The sequence below is a fragment of the Hibiscus syriacus genome, unplaced genomic scaffold (genome assembly GCF_006381635.1).
Source record: "Hibiscus syriacus cultivar Baekdansim isolate YM2019G1 unplaced genomic scaffold, ASM638163v2 tig00013960_pilon, whole genome shotgun sequence".
NCBI lineage: Eukaryota > Viridiplantae > Streptophyta > Magnoliopsida > Malvales > Malvaceae > Hibiscus > Hibiscus syriacus.
In genome coordinates, this window is record NW_024062312.1 from 2,129,328 (window position 1) to 2,142,081 (window position 12,754).

The following is a 12,754-nucleotide window of genomic DNA, read 5'->3' on the forward strand; positions in this document are numbered from 1 at the left end:
TAAAAAATGTTACAATTAAAGCCTAAAGGCTAAAATAATTATACTAGTAAAATAAAGGCATCAAAAAGGTAATTTTATCTTTTCCTGTTCAGTAATATATACATAAAAAGAATGGAAAATCTTGTGAACTTATAAAATATTCACTCCACCCTACTAAATCTATCTAGCATTAATTTTTTAAAAGTTAAAATTTTTAAATTTGACCATAGTTATTTTAAATATTTTAAATAATTAAATTTTATAAATATATATTAAAAATTACTATATTAAAGGGTTTTAAAATATATATTTTTCATATTTTTATAAATAATAATTTTTAAATAATGATGAGTCAAAATTAAAAAAATGATTCAAAAAATAATAATTAATAGTTTTAACAGGACAGATGGAGTAATATTCTCATATAAATAGTAGGAAGATTAAACATAGCAAAAGCATGTCCACATATTTTGAAAAGGGAACTTGATAAGCCACTACTAACAGGATGAACTTAAGTTTGGGTGGGTTTGTGCGATTGTCCTTTGAAAATTTAAAATTATTATATTTTTATGTATTTTTATGGATAAACTACATATTTAGTGCATCAAACTATCACATTTTAGGTTCGAACACTAACAATTGTCAGTGACGAATCTAGATAAATTTTAGAGGTTGGGCCAATATAAACATAATAAAAATTTTATCTGAAAAAGTTCATATATATATATATATATATATTGATCACCTATAGTTAAAAAAATAACAATGAAGTTAATATGACATATTTTCAATTATTTTTCAATCATGGTATAGCATTATCTTATGATGATACATCAACATCACCGGTAATTTTTTAAAGTTGAGAGATCAAAATATAACAAAATGTAAAATTAAATGTGATTTAAAATAAATAATAATTGAGTGATCAAAACAGAAACTAAATAATAAAAAGGTGATTTAATAAGTAATTTATTATTTTTGGGCATAGGTGGCCACGGCCTAGAGATGCCAGATGATCATAAAGTATTTAAGTGTTTATTATTAAATGATTAAGAGTCTCTAGAACATTGTTAATAAAAATTGATATAATTGTATATAAATATATTTTCATGAGTTAAATAATTTTATTTATTCATGTATTTTTTTACTTTTATTTAAAATATTATCATGTAATTATATTAAATATGAATGTGTATTTAATTATATATTTAAGTTTTAAAAATATTAACCGAATATATTTCAAATTTAAACTATTTTAAACTTAAATTATTAAGATTCAACAATATGGAAAATAAATTAAATCAAATTATGATATATGTTATATGTTTTTAACTAATTAGTAATTAGTATATTATAACGATATAGTTTATCCTATATTTAAATCATTTTAAATTATTTTGATCCATTAATTGGACTAGACCCCAAGAATTTGTGCTCAAATATTAACGTACTTTATTTAATGTTCTTCCTCCTCCCCAGGCACAGTGTCCAGCTTATTCAACGCTTCCGATTAGGGTTGGGCATGGGACTCAAACTTGATGGGTTGCGACTCGGTCGAGTTGGGTCGAATTTTTTTTAAAAATTGGGTTCGAGTCAGTTCTGATTTTTTAAAGGTGATGTTCGAGTCGGGTCGAATTCAGATTTAGGGTGAAAAATATTAGACCCGACTAAAAAAAATAATTTTATCTTATATATTTAGGAATAATTATAATAATAAGTCTCTATATATTATTTTTTTTAAATTAAATCACTGTTTTTATTGAATAAAAATAATATTTTTATTATTTCGAGTCGGATTTGGATTTTATCTATAAAAAAAAATTGGGTAAGGGGGAGGGTATATAAACTTCAAGCTTTGATGCGTTATTCTAGTTTTTCAACCAAAGATGACCTAAATAAAGGCCATGAGAAGACGGTTTTAGCAAGGGACTTGGCCTTGTTGAGGAATCGTCTCATAAAGATGAGATGAAACCTAAGAGCAGAATGGATTCTAGCTTTTCAACCAGTGATGACTTAAATAAAGACCGTGAGAAACAGTGTTGGCAAAAGACTTGGCGTTTCTTGTTGAGGAGTCGTCTCATGAAGATGACAGGAAACCTAAGAGCAGAATGGAGCTTAAGAGGTCTCTTGATCTTCGGGTAAAGAAGGGAGTAAAGGAGCAATTCACTGATGGGAAGTTCCGGAACTTGATGGTCAATGACTCAATGTGATTGCCGAATGCCGATCCAAATACTCTTCAAGATGCTTATAATTGTATTAAGCTCAACTCAAATGTCGACATATCGTTGAAGAATGATTCTGTGTATGCTTTAATTCCATAGCAAAGGAGGTCCTTGATGGGAATTTCGATGTTAGAGGAAATACCTTCTCATTCTCAACAAAGAAGTCCTCGTCCTTCCTAATCCGAAGTCGAGAATCATTCAGGAAGCTATCATAATGGTACTGGAAACTGTTTACAAGCCCCATTTTTCTAAGATTTCACATGGTTGTCAAAGTGGGAGGGGTCAGTCGACTGCATTGAGATACATCAAGAAAGAGATTAAATACAAGCAACTAGTTTGCTCATGTTGGCGGCGGTTAAAAGATTCCCATCGCTGCTCGAGTACATGCTTGAACCAGTTAGTTTCATCTCAAACACCATATAATCTCCATTGATTATCATTCTTTTAGGTTGGATTCATTTACGCATATCATCATGGACGGAGCTAAGATTAAATACAAGGAGGACAAGGTACTTAATTTCAAAATAATGAGAACTTGTTATGTATTTATTCTAAAATTTTGGGGATAAAAGTTCAATTTTACTTAAATTTAAGCTGATAAGGACCTAAAATGCTATTAAACTGAAAATTTTGGATATAGCTTCGTCCCTACGTATCATCATTAGTTGTTTCGGAAAGTACAACTTTAAGACGATGTTTCGAGGTCAGACCAGTGGTCGCAAATTATGAAAAGTCAAGTTTAACTTCTAAAATGGTTGCACGAATCGAGTTACATCAGTGATTAAAGGGATGATTGTTATTTCCAGATGTATCGAATTCAAACACCGTCAATTATTAAAATATTTAAACATTTATTGTCAAATGGACTCCCTAAAATTAAACTACATTGATTGGCCTTACACCATAAATGTTGATGTGTACGACTTATGAGCATTTATGAATGTTGTAACTACGTTAGTGATGAATTGTTGGATATCTATGATTTCATATTCTGATATGACATCAAAATATTACTTATATATTGCATTGGTGAGAATTTCCATTGAGACTTATGAGAATTTCCATTGGTGATATTTATGATTTGATTTTATTATAAAAAAGATTCAAATAAAAAAATGTATTGTGAGTTTGAGATACCTAATGTGAAAAACATGTTTTTTTCCATGAGGGCATATGAGTTTTTTATTTAGTCTATTAGGGCACCCAAATATTTATTTTGGAGAATACGGTAAATGCTACAATAGACCTGGAACACGTCACCTCGAGATGATGAGTTCTAATAAAAAAATACTTTTATTCAAATTTGTCACCTCGTGGTAACGAGTTCTAATAAAATATATTTTTTATTAAAATTTATCACATTAAGATAAAAAAAAATTTAAATAAAAAATATTCTTTATTAAAACTCGTCACCTCGACGTGATGAGTTTCATGCAATATAGAAAATGACATAGATCTCAAAATAAAAATGTCATATTTTAGCAATTTTTTGGGCTGCCCAGTTGGGCCAAAAAAACCGTGAAAAATATGAAGTTTTAGATAAGCCCAAAAGATAGTAAATCTCAAAACATTTAGGGTGCGTTTGGTTCACAGAATGTAAGATTATAAGTGGGAATAAAAGATTACCAGAGAATAGCATTATTGGGAATGTTACATTTTGTGTTTGGTTGGTTTAGCAGAAATATAAGATTATCGTGTTTGGTTAAAAGAATAAAAGATTATTGGAATATATATTTGACCAAATTGTCCTTATTATATATTTGTATAATATTACAAGTTGGAAAATATTTATATATTTTCTTTAAAAAATTTAAATTTATATAATTTATATAATTTTTTTACAAAATTAAAAATACAAAAAAGGTTTAATGAAATGGTAAAATTTTATTTTAACCCCTAACTTCATATAAAATTTTAATTATATTTTTTTTGTAAATCTAAAATAGTTTAAGGATAAATTTGTAATTTAACCTTCGTAGAATTTTTATTATTCAATGACAGAATAAGGATATTTTTGAAAGAAATTTTTTTAAGGGCATTTTAGTCCAAAACGCCGGTAATCCAACAATACCTAAGAAAAGGGAGGTAATGACATTCACGGTAATATACCTCAAAAAATTCACTATTGGTAATGTAAGATTATCGGAAATAATATTCCCGGCTAACCAAACGAGGGAATGTGGATTCCATTCCCATGGGAATCTCACATTCCCCCAACCAAACACACCATTAGAAAATCTGACGAAATAATAGAGTCGTTGGGTTTGAAAATTGAAGATTGAAAAAAAATTATATAATATTTAAAAAAAAATCATGATTGAATTGAAATTGTTTTTAAACATAGAAAAATATTTTTTAAAATAAAAAATAAATTAGCATACTACTTAAACATTAATAATTAAATTTATAATTATATCAATTTAGAAAAAATCACATCATCCACCAATTACTTATTTAATGAAAATAAATCAAAACATATCAAACAAAAATTAAGAACAAATATTTTTTATTTTATTGTTTTTTTCATATATGGATATTATATATATATATATATATATATATATATTTAAAAATAAACCTTAATTTATTTTTTTTATTAATCAATGAAGTTTTTTATAATCTATAATCTTTGTAATAACCTTTTGAAAATTTTATACATCTTTTAAAATTTATATAATATTTAGAAAATCATGACAACATAATATCTAAACTTCAAGAATTAAATTTCTTAAACTGAACTAAAGTACGTAACATATTACTCAAACATTAACAATAAGATTTATTATTAAACATATTACACCTTTCGGAGCGCTTTCGAAAAGCTGGTAATCTTCAACCGAACCACGAGCCATCTTAGCAAGGAAATCCGCAGCCATGTTTGCTTCGCCATTGATAAACTTAAAATCCACCCGCCAGTCGCGACGAAGCAGGTCCCAAATACCACGAACCAATGCAAGGGGACTTTCATCCGAAGTCGTAGTGAGTAGATCATAAGCTTCTGCACTATCAACTTGAACTGATAAGAGGCGAACACCACGATCCTAAGCAACTCGGAGGCTATCGAGAATCCCCCATAATTCGGAAGTAATGATCGAGGAGCAACCCAGATTCAGAGCAAAACCAGCAATGAAACTCCCGTCATGGCGTCGTAGAATGCCACCGGAAAATTCTATATTTTGAGAGCCAATAGAGCCATTAGTGTTGAGGCATATCGTATCAAAAGGCAGAGGAGCCCATTTGACTTCATGAATAGCAGAGCGAAAGCAGTTCGCAGAAGCTCCAGCATAATAAATATTCGCCCAGGGCGGAGAGTTCTCAAATCGAAGATCTATAGGCGGTGGTGGCGGCACCAGCCCTCAAGGCTGGTTTCTGGCCGTCGGTTCTTTTCTTTCTTTTGTTTTTTTTACCTTTTATTAAGTATGCTTTTAAGCAGCAAGGTTGGTGTTCGTCGCTGTTGTTACCTTTCATCGTCTCTTAGCTTGAATTGAGTGAGTGGGTTCGTTCGTAAGTCTTTACCTCTCTTTCGCCTTTCAGCTCTTGTGTTTGCTTTGCCTAGATAGATGTTCTCTGGTGTTGCTATTAGACGTTGTTCACTGCCCGCTCCTGTGTTTGTGTATTGCTTCGTGTGTTCCTTGTTGGCTCTCCGGCCGGTGGTGGAGCGGCGAATTCAGCTTTGTCGGTGTTGAGTTGTGTCCTAGGTTGCAGGAGGTTTCTGCTGTAGATGCTGGTTTGGTGTTCCGGTTGTGGGAAATGAGGTGTTGTCGCTGTTTGTCCATTCGTCGTGCCCATACTGTCGATTGACCGACAGTTTCTGTGTTTTGGGTGTTGTTTCCTTTGGAAGTTCAGCAATGTTGTGAGGCTTGTGCTTTCATTGTCGGATCCTTGGTCGATGGCGGAGCGTGGCTTGCAATCGCCGATGTTATTGCGGACGCTTCTGGTTTCTTAGAGGCATGTGCAGAAGATACGGGTCCGAGAAAGGTGGTATGGGGATGTGTAGCTCAAGGTGTTGAGTCAGAGGAATCTTTTCGATAGTGGAATGTTGGCAGCATGTTTGGTGCTTGCGAAGACTATCGAAAGCTTTGTTTAATAGGGAGGTCCAGTTGGCATCTTCACAAAGCAAGTGTATCGAACAAAGCAAGTGTATTATATTGAGAGACATCAGCCGAGTTATTGTATCGAACATAGCAAGTGTAGATGTTGCATGTATCTATTTTGTTGTAGTGTCTTTTTCTGTAGAAAGAAGGTTAATAGGGAGGTCCAGTTGGCATCTTGTTTTTGCAACTGCTGTAGGTGCCTCGGGAGGGCTTATTTCTTTGTGGGTTTTATGTCTTTATTTTGCGTGATTTTCCAGCACTAGTTTCATGGTATAGAATTGAGTGGTCTTTGTTCTAATGGTCTGCTGATGTGTTAATCTTAGTCGCGGTGTGATTATCTTTTGGTTGTTGTTCATTGGTGCTGCGTTTATTTGAGAGCTGGGTTGAAGATTGATTTAGTTATGGTGATGTTGTGTTATGTTGTTGTGTTTGTGTCGGCTTGGTGATTTTGGTTTCAGATGTTGTTTGGATTCATACCATTGCTGTTGGTTTTGCATTAGATCAGTTTTGGCTGTCTTGTTGGCGATGGCGTTCTTGAACGTGGCTGTTGTGGGAGCAGCAGTACAATCAGCTGTGTTTGCCAATTTGAGGCAAATGCAGCTTCAATGGATGGTGTAATACAACATGTACGGGAAATTCTGCGACCAGGTTGGTGAAGGATTAGCAGTGGCACTACTGGTTTGCAGTATCAGGGTGGTCCAATCTTGTATCTCTGCTTTTGGTGTGTTCCGCTTTTATGGTGGCAATTAGGCCAAGAATTTCGGCTGGTATAATTTTGGGTGCCAATATGTATTACTTTGCTTCACTTTTATAGGGTAATTTCCAAGTTTTATTGGGCCAGCTGGTAAGATGTGTGGAATTATTGTTCCCTGGAATTTTGTTTCTGTTCTTGCTCGTGATTGGTGGCAGATTCTGCATGTTCGTTGTAGCTTCATTTGGATGTCCTGCAAGCTTTCGTTTCTCCTAGTTTTTGTTAAGTCAGGAAGCTCTTTAGATTTTGGTGTTGCTGTATGTGTTTGCTTCCTCTTTGGTTCTCAATTGATGTATGTTCATTGTGTGTATTTGATCCTTACCACCCAATGTGCACTCTTTTTTCTCCATTTAGGATTAGGGAGATTTTTTAATGAAGTCCTTGAGGTGGTATACTTTGTAAATCTTCTTAATGCAAAGTACCCTCTTTCAAAAAAAAAATTCGCCCATGAGAGACTATGATGAAGTAAGGACTCATGTGGGATCTTGAGCGATACCTCTTTTACACCGGTTGACATTTGATAATATTTTATCATGAGCAATTAGCCACATAAAAATTTGAAGCCTTTCAGGAACAGGTTGCTTGCGAATCAACTTCTAATTGGGATCAATACTATCCTAAGAATCCGAAGCCAAGACATTATAAGCACTGTGAACCTATAAAATTCCCCCCGGACTTCCATGCTTTCAATGACAACGGTCAGGACCTAGAGCTGTCCAAGGAGGAATAATACTCTAGATATAGCCGAGAACACTGCCATCAAGGACAAAAGACAAGCGCTATCGAGGAACGTTTCCAATGAGCTAGAGGGCCTGTCTCAGACCAAAGGCGAATGGAAACTCCATCACCCACTGACCAAGACAAATTCGAGTGGAAACTCGGCCAAGTATTAGCGATGCTACGCCAGAGCGGAGAACAAGGAGACTTGTGGAGAGAAGACGGGATCGGCTCCAGAACTGAGTACTTCTCTCGTAGCACTTTAATCCAGAGCCCATTAGGCGAAACAATCAGAGCATTGCAAATTTTTCAGATAAGAGCGGTGTTGTGCCACAATTGGTTTCTGATGCCCAATCCTCCATTTTGATAAGGCTGGCTGACAGAGCAAACTCCATTCGGCAAGGGAGATAGCATTAGACTCCTCATTTGATTTCCAAATGAAAGTGAGGATTAATCTTTCAATAGCTTTACAAACATGGCTTGGCAACAATGAAGATTGCATATAGTAAGTGGGAATTGCCGATAACACGGCTTTAGCCATGGTGATTCTGTTTGCAAGAGAAAGGTTAGAGTAGGACTAACTGAAAACTTTGTTTGGATTTTCTTATTTAGATTAGAGTGTAATATGTAGTTTTTCTCGCGTTGGCATACTGGGGTGCCTAAATATCGTCTCATCTAAACTAACTCGACCCGAAAAATTTTACATCTTTTGCCCGACTCGAATTTGATTCAATTTTTTGAAATAAAATCTGAACTCGATTCGGTTTGAAATAATATATTCTATTTAAAAATAAAGATTTAATTGATAAAAAAATAATATATATAGAGGAGTATCATTGTAATTATCCCTAAAAAAATATAAGGAACATTATATTTTTTTCGGCTCGGATGGATTCGAATTTTTTCACCATAAACTTAAACTTGACCCGACCCGAATACACCTCCAAAATATCCGATCCGAACATGGTTTTTTTTAAAAACTCAATCTGATCGATTCGATCAGGTTAAAACTCATCAAGTTCGTGTCCATTATCCATCCGTTGATATTAATGATTTTAACAAGAGAAAATAACCTCAGTGACCAAAAATGCCTTATACTATACGATTTTAACCAACTTTTTTTGGATTTGCCAAAATGCCCAACTAAATCGCAATGCGATTGATAATTCGCAACACGATCTCCAGTATCGCAAATCAGTTTCCAAATTCGTTGCAATAGTCCAAATTCGTTGCGATAGTCGAAGTTCGCGTTGCGATTTTCCAAATTTGTTGCGATAGTCGAAGTTCGCGTTGCGATTTATTCCAAATTCGTTGCGATAGTCTAAAATCGCAACGGCTGGTGGTATTGCATTTGTTTCTTAAGAATTTTCTCTAAAAAGATAATATTCGCGCGGACGTGTCGAAGACACGTATTACCACGACCACGAGACGAGACGAGACAGCAGCGGCGCGCGAGAGTCCCCCTTGTTCTCTATCACTCAACAAGGAAGTGGGAAAGTCAAGCCTTAAATACCATTCCCAATAGTGTTTCCAATACTATGTGGGATTGAGCATTACCAACACTTGTTTCCAATACAATGTGATTATTCTGGAAACAATTAACAATCATGCACCTTAAAACAACTGAATCAGCAACCAATTGCATTAGTATTATACGATTAAATATATCATAATTAAAAGTCAATCTATAATCAATCACGATTATTGCAATTTTAAGCAAAACATTCAAAAATAATATCACTATTTAAGGCTCAATCCCACATAGTATTGGGAACAAGTGTTGGTAATGCTCAATCCCACATAGTATTGGAAACACTATTGGGAATGGTGTTTAAGGCTTGGGTTTCCCACTTCCTTGTCGAGTGATAGAGAACAAGGGGACTCTCGCGTGCCGCCGCCGCCGCCATCTAGTCTCGTCTCGGGTCGTGGTCGTGGTCGTGGTCGTGGTAATACGTGTCTTCGACACGTCCGCGCGAATACTATCTTTTTAGAGAAAATTCTTAAGAAACAAATGCAATACCACCAGTCATTGCGATTTTGGACTATCGCAACGAATTTGGAATAAATCGCAACGCGAACTTTGACTATCGCAACGAACTTGGAATAAATCTCAACGCGAACTTCGACTATCGCAACGAATTTGGAATAAATCGCAACGCGAACTTCGACTATCGCAACGAACTTGGAATAAATCGCAACGCGAACTTGGACTATCGCAACGAACTTGGAATAAATCGCAACGCGAACTTCGACTATCGCAACGCGAACTTCGACTATCGCAACGAACTTGGAATAAATCGCAACGCGAACTTGGACTATCACAACGAATTTGGAATAAATCGCAACGTGAACTTCGACTATCGCAACGAATTTGGAAAATCGCAACGAATTTGAAAAATCGCAACGCGAACTTCGACTATCGCAACGAATTTGGAAAATCGCAACGCGAACTTCGACTATCGCAACGCGAACTTGGACTATCGCAACGCGAACTTGGACTATCGCAATGCGAATATGTAAATCGCAATGCGATAGTCGAAGTTCGCGTTGCGAATCTGGAAACTGATTTGCGATACTGGAGATCGCGTTGCGAATTATCGATGGCATTGCGATTTAGTTGGTCATTTTGAAAAAATCCAAAAAAAATTGGTTAAAATCGTATATTATAAGACATTTTTTGCCTCTGATTTTATTTTCTCTTTTAACAATCATGCAACGGCAAGGTAGACGTGGGCAAGAAAACCATGTCCTGCTACATTATCATCTCTAACCATGGCAGACAATAGGAGTACTGTTCACACTTGAAATTTCTTTATTATTTTTACTTTTGTTGAATAAAACTTAATAGTTCAAATAGTAAATTATACATTTATTCATCTAATTATTCATATAATTTTATTTTAATACTCTAATTTTTTAAATATCATATTTAATGTTATATATTGATTTTATTTTGTTCACATGATATTAAAAAATTAACAATAATGGTAATGTGTTTTCATAAGATAATGTCACATCATTATTGAAAAAAAATATCATATCGATAATTCTGTTATTTTTTTTAATTATAGGTGACTAAAATAAAATAAAAACGATACATTAGATATGATTTAAAAAAAATAACCTGATAACTAAAATAAAATCGTTCAAATAATTAAATGACTAAATACGTAGTTTTTTTTAGATAAATCATTTACTTCATTTATCACAAAGAAATGTAGCAATTGCTACTGCAAAGAACCCAATCCCCAAACAGAGAGAAACAACTTAAATAATCCCCCAATTCAAACACAGTAATCTATTAGTTCTATCACCTCTGTCTATACTAATTAGCTGAACGAGCAAAGCAAGCAATTATCAATAGGGATTCCTTTGATTTCTCCGATCATCCTTTGAGCAAAGCAAGTCACCAGGACTTGATGATCGTACTCGAACTACATATTCGTGGACGTGGTTCGACGTCGTTTGTCGATAATCTTCCTTCGCCTCGGGTTATTTCGACACACATTCCTTTCTCTTTGTTCCCTCGACGCATCACCGACGTTAGCTCGCCGTGCCGGTTCGTTTACCTCTGTTGAGACCCCAAAGATGTTCTGGTCTCGAAATGGCATTTCTCGAATAAGGTGACGTTGAATTAAAATTCATAATTATGGATATATATATAATGTTATCATAAAGTATGACATAAAATTAAATGATCAATTATATTACTTGTGTCATAGGTATTAAAGTGTCATGCAAACAAATTAAGTGCCTACTTAGATACAAGCACAATATTTTATGTTGGACAAGACAAATTTATAAGATTCTAAAGGATGGCGAAACTATAAAATTCAGGGGTGAAAACAAATTTTTAAATTAAAATACAAAAAAAATATTTAAAATATATAAAAATTTTGAAATTTTGAAATTTTTAGGGTCCCTCAATCCATTCGAGTAGATATCATAAGTTGTTTTGATGATTTGATGTGGGGTAGAATTATAAATACGTAATAGATTGACTTAATATTCAATTCAGTGACAGATCCAAAAATTTAAAAAAAATCCAAAATTTTAATATTAAAAAAAAGATTGGGTGTGCAAATTTTCGTATTTTTATTCTCCCTTCATTAACACATTAAATTAATTGTTACACTTTTTCTAAAATAATGGGGATGCAATTGCTCCCGTGGATTAATTCATCCGCTCGTTATTGAATTCACATAAAAACTAATTTTCCTAGAAGATCTTAACCTTTTGGATAATCTCTAACAATAGATTCATATACATTTATACAAATATAGTATCCTATTCTTAATGATTTTACATGCCTAATCCTTGTTGAATTTTATGTTTATTATGATTTTGTTCTAACAGGCGAAACCTAAAGAGTTACCGCCGCTTACATTAGAAGAAACCTTCGAGTCTTTCTGCGAAGGGGTCTCGCATGAGGGGCCATTCTGGGATCACCTTTTGGGGTATTGGAAAGCTAGCTCGGAGTCGCCGGAGAAGGTGTTGTTCTTGAAATACGAAGACGTGAAGAAGAAGTTGTGGGACTATGAAAGGAAAGTGGCGGAGTTTTTGGGAGTGCCGTTCTCAATAGAGGAAGAAAAGAAAGAGATGGCGGAAGAAATTGTGAAGCTGTGTAGTTTTGAGAATATGAGCAAGCAGGATGGGAACAAAAGGGACACCACAGACACAAAACATCCTATTAGCAATGCTGATTTCTTCAGGAAAGGTGAAATTGGAGATTGGGTTAACCATTTGTCACCTCAAATGGTGCAGACATTGGATCAGATTACAAACCAAAAGTTTCAAGGCACTGGCCTTGGCTTTAATTGACTCCACAATATTCAATTGTGATGGTTGTGTTTGTGCAGCATATAATTCTAAAATTATTATTTTCAAAGGTCATAATATTTTTAAATAATGAAAACAGTTATATTATGGTGATGATTTACTTAAAAAATAACCATTAATAAATTAAAATAATATAGATAAATAAATTTACA

The 12,754-nt window shown here is 34.0% G+C and overlaps 1 pseudogene; it reads left to right on the top strand.

Moving 5' to 3' along the window:
• Positions 1 to 7,878: 7,878 nt before the first annotated feature.
• LOC120206619 lies at positions 7,879 to 12,584 on the top strand (annotated as a pseudogene).
• The last annotated feature ends 170 nt before the right edge of the window (positions 12,585 to 12,754 follow it).